Below are 5,000 nucleotides of genomic sequence, written 5' to 3'. Positions count from 1 at the left end.
TAGACTTCTTGACGTAAGATACGAGGCAATTCAGATATGTTGTCTGGCCGTGGTGTCAGCCTCTCTGACAACAGAGGTAAACAAAAGGATATTATTTTCATGCACACACACACACACACACACACACACACACACACACACACACACACACACACACACACACACACACACACACACACACGCGACTAGATGGCGCAGTGGTAGAGTTCTCGGCCGCCACTACGGCGTTCCGGGTTTGAATCCCACCCAGGGCTTAAATTAATTTCAGAATCGCTGCACTAGGAGTCGTTACTCCAACTCTCGTGGGCGGGGAGTTGGGTGTGTGTGTGCATGTAAGGTTACAGCATTACCTATAGATCGGTCATATATGAGCTCTGAGCTCTCTTCTGTAAGGGAAGTAGTTGTCGATCACAAGTCCAACACGTGATCCAAGACCATGGTGATTCACATACACACACGCGCGCGCGCGCTCATTTTGCTTATTTGACAAAGATCAAATTTTACTAACAACTTTGTAACCGTGTTTATAAAAATGTGACACTATAAAGGGCAACAATTTGTAATCATAATTCAATCTGACGAGAGTTTTGTAAATTAAGTTGATCTATCCCTACATTCCGGTAACACCGACATGACGTCACTCCTTGAAATTCGATCTTCCTTTTCATTGACGAGTGTCATCGTTTTAAGAAAAGAATCCTTTCTCAATGGGTCCTTCCCCCAGTTTAAGATTTCTAAGCTAAACTAACCTAACCTACTTTAACCTAACCTTCTTCCACATGTCTTGGAACAACAACAATATGAAAATTATGGCAGAAAAACAACAACAAACAACCACAACAACACCCATAGTACAGCAGGAAGGAAGGGAAGGGATTATCTGGAAAGAATTCTATTTCTGCATCGTCGATATTAGTGCTTACAAGACATGTTCCCCTTATTTCCCAATAAACTTATTTGTTTGGTAACCTATCGAAAGCTGTCATAATATTTACTATATGACGAAAATTATTTCTGTTTATGAATGTACTGCTCTAACTTGTCACCTTTGTTTATAATATGTTAGTCGTCAAGGCTTTGTTTATATTTCGTGCGACGATGGACCCCATCTTTGTTGTTTACATTTTCATCGGGACTCGAATTCACTAACATACAGTACTTGTCTCTTTTCCGACACTGGGGACATGAAACAAAATTGGCAGACACATGTTTTAGAAAATGTATTGAAATACATATCATACATAGTTTTAACGATGCCATTATATTATAAAAAATGTAAACCCATTTTCTTGATAATTTGTTGATTTTACATATCACGCAGAAAGAAATATATCTATTCTTTAGAGTTTGTGTTCCAAGCAGATGAACTGACAACTCACGTTCTCTGTTACAACACAGACCCAAATTTTCTCTCTTTTTCCAAGTGACCCAGTGACGGACAAAAAGGTCTCAGATCACTGAAAGCACTACACACTTCACCGCTCATCACATTACATCTCACTGCAGTGAAATCATTGCAATTCGTCGTTTCTTTTCACTGCAGTACGGTCACCGTAAATTTACCACTTCAGACAGTGTATCTTGCTGTAGATCACACGTGCCACTTTCTCGCTTTTCCCCTTTCTGAGGGCATAACGCGTCACTGCTCACAAATGTATGTCTGATTCTTTGACTACATCACGTGATTACGCACAGCATGTCACAAAAGTTCTTATTTAAAACACTTTTTTAAGATCTACGGAATCGTCTGCATTGTACCCCTGGATGGGGGGGGAGGGAGGGAGAGAAGGGGGATAGGGATAGGCACCCAAAAATGCCATCTCCACCTGGCACTATGAACTCCCAAGTGGCACGATATGACACGACACGCTTGTGGCACACCCGTGCCAATGTTCCATTCAGGGTCACAGAGAAACATGCACGCACGAACGCACGCACGCATGCGCGGGAGTTAGCGCGGGTACCTTCTGCTATTCACTGCGGTTAGAGAACTAACCGCGCGGCGGAGCTCAACAGCGCCTTACACTCTGACATGCGGGTTGCCCACACCTCCTTCCTCTTCCTCCTCCTCCTCCTCCCTCTTCCTCTTCATCTCCTTCTCTTCCTCTTCTTCTTAACCATCATCACTGACCTCTTTTATCCGTTCTTCTTCTTCTTCCTCGTCGTCTTCCTTTGTCTTCCTCTCTCCGTCTTTCTCTTCCTCTTTTCCTTGCCCTTCTCTTCCTCCTCTCTTTTTTCACCCTTTTCCTTCTTCCTTCTCTTTCCCCGTTACAATCTACCCTTTCCCCCCTCTCCGTTTTCTTTTCACTACTTTTCTTTCTTCTCTCTCTCTCTCTCTCTCTCTCTCTCCCTTTCCTTCCTCTTTCACTTCCTTTTTCATGGTCTCCTCCCTTTGCCTCCCTTTCCCTTTCTTCCTCCCTTTCTCCTTTCCCATCCCTTCCCTCTTTACCTTCTCAGTCTCCCTTTCCCTCTCTTTCTCTTTCCTCTACCTTTCCCTTCTCCTATCTTGTGTTTCCCCCTCTCCTCCCTCTTCCTTCCCCCTTTTCCTTCTCTTCTTTTCCTTCCTCCTTCCTTTCCTTGTCCTTCTCCTCCTCCTTCTCCCCTCCCCCTCCCCTCCCCCTCCCCTCCCTCTCCCCTCATCGTCGTTCCCTCACGCTTGTGACGTCACGTCCTGTCATGTCTCCCCTCGCCCTCGCTTTCTCCTGCTCCCCTCGCTCACCCCTCCCCTTTCCCCTCACCCTTCCCCTCCTCCTCCTCCTCCTCCTCCTCCACCTCCCCTTTCCTTTCCTTTTACTTTCCTACATTCTTCGGGACCTCTCCTAGTGTTCCAAATGCATTATCTCCCTCTTTCCCTCCCACATGCCTCTCTCTCTATCTCCCCTTTTCCTCTCTTCACCACTCTCTCTCTCTCTCACTCTCTCTCTCTCTCTCTCTCTCTCTCTCTCTCTCTCTCTCTCTCTCTCTCTCTCTCTCTCTCTCTTTCTCTCTCGCTTTATTTGTGCTAAGTATGAGATATCAAATTGACTAGTGAGGTTTCACAAGGATCGGTGTTGGCATCAGTAACGTTCTTGATCAGCGTTAATCTCATGATGGATGGAGCAAACCATGACAACAGTCTATTAACTAACGATGCCGAGATATTGAAGAGAGTAAAGGATGGAAATGATTCAAATTTAACGGGAAATGTAAGTAAAAAATACGAATGAAACTTGGATTGAAGAAATAGAATTATTGTTAGAATATGTAGTATTGGTACACATAAACACGCGCGCGCACACACACACACACACACATATGAAGAGAGACTAGCAAAACTTGAGCTACAGACATTAGAGCAAAGAAGAGAGAAAGGAGACTTGATAACTATTTATAGAATCATGAAAGGCATAGAAACTATTGATAGAGAGGATCTAATAAAATGGAATATTAGAAATACAAGAGGACGCGGAAAGAAAATCAGGAAAGACTGTTATAGAAGAGACCTGAAAAAGAACAGCTTCCCCCACAGAGTAACAGACATTTGGAACAAGTTAGATGAGAAAGTGTGTACAAAAACAATACATGAATTTAAAAACAGTCTAGATAAAATGAGATATGAAGACGGGACACCACGAGCATAGCTCCCCTTCCCGTAAAATACAACTAGGTAAATACAACGAAACAATTACATACACTCGTGGTGCTGTGGTTAGAGTTCTCGCCAGCCACTACGGCGGTTCGGGTTCGACTCCCGCCCAGGGTTGAAATAATTTCAGTATCGCTGCGGTGCGGGGAGTTACTCCAACTCTCGTGGGCGGGAAGTTGGGGGTATGGGTCGTGTAAGGTTACAGTATTACCCATAGATCGGTCGTATGAGCTCTGAGCTCTCATCCGGGAGGTTAATAACTGTCAATCACGAATCCAACACGTGATCCAAGACCATGGTGTATCACATGCTCGACGGTGGAGTGGTTCTTAACCGCTAATCCAGCGGTCTGGGTTCGATTCCCGCCTAGGGATGAAATAATTTCAGCACCACTGCACTGCGAGCCGGCACTCCAATTCTCGTGGGCAAATTGTGTGTGTGTGTGTGTGATTCACCATGGTCTTAGATCATGTGTTGGACTTGTGATCGACAGCTATTTCCCTTCCGGAAGAGAGCCCAGAGCTAATATATAACCGATCTATGGGCAATTCTGTAACCTTACACGCATACGCTCACCCAACTCCCCGCCCACGAGAGTTGGAGTAACGACCCGCAGCGCAGCGATACTGAAATTATTTCAGCCCTGGGCGGGATTCGAACCCGGACCGCCATATTGGCGGCCGGGAACTCTACCACTGTGTGCGTGCGTGTGTGTGTGTGTGTATTCACTTGGTCTTTGGATCACGTGTTGGACTCGTGATCGACAGCTATTTCCCTCCTGGAAGAGAGCTCAGAGCTCGTAGGTCCGATCTATGGGTAATGCTATGACCTTGCACACACACACACACCCAACTCCCCGCCCACGAGAGTCAGAGTAACGACCCGAGGCACAGCGATACCGAAATAATTTCGGCCCTGGGCAGGATTCGAACTGGGTGCTGGGAGCATTTCTGCTTCCCAGTTCAGCGCTCTACCAACTATGCCACCGTGTGTGTGTGTGTGTGTGTGTGTGTGTGTGTGTGTGTGTGTGTGTGTGTGTGTGTGTGTGTGTGTGTGTGTGTGTGTGTGTGTGTGTGTGTGTGTGTGTGTGTGTGTGTGTGTGTGTGTAAGGTCACAGTATTACCCAGTATTCGAGCATATATGAAGTCTGAATTCTCATCCAGGAGGGTAATAGCTGTCGACCACGAGTCTACCACGTGATCCAAGACTATGCTGAATGAATCACACACACACACACACACACACACACACACACACACACACACACACACACACACACACACACACACACACACACATACACACACACACAAATACAAACACACACACACACGAACACACACACACACACACACACGTTGTATATTTGTAAACA

General features: G+C 45.6%; 1 protein-coding gene across 1 annotated transcript in view; it reads right to left on the bottom strand.

Moving 5' to 3' along the window:
• The window catches only part of LOC143027083 (uncharacterized), a 67,958-nt gene extending 65,939 nt beyond the window's left edge, over window positions 1-2,019 (bottom strand). The window contains exon 1 of the mRNA XM_076188026.1: window positions 1,965-2,019. The gene's annotated coding sequence lies outside the window, so the exon portion shown is untranslated. The remainder of the gene's footprint in view (window positions 1-1,964) is intronic.
• Between the last annotated feature and the right edge of the window lie 2,981 nt (window positions 2,020-5,000).

This window comes from Oratosquilla oratoria, chromosome 7 (assembly GCF_046742065.1).
Source record: "Oratosquilla oratoria isolate Oo_2021 chromosome 7, ASM4674206v1, whole genome shotgun sequence".
NCBI lineage: Eukaryota > Metazoa > Arthropoda > Malacostraca > Stomatopoda > Squillidae > Oratosquilla > Oratosquilla oratoria.
This window is presented reverse-complemented; position numbering and strand designations above follow the sequence as displayed.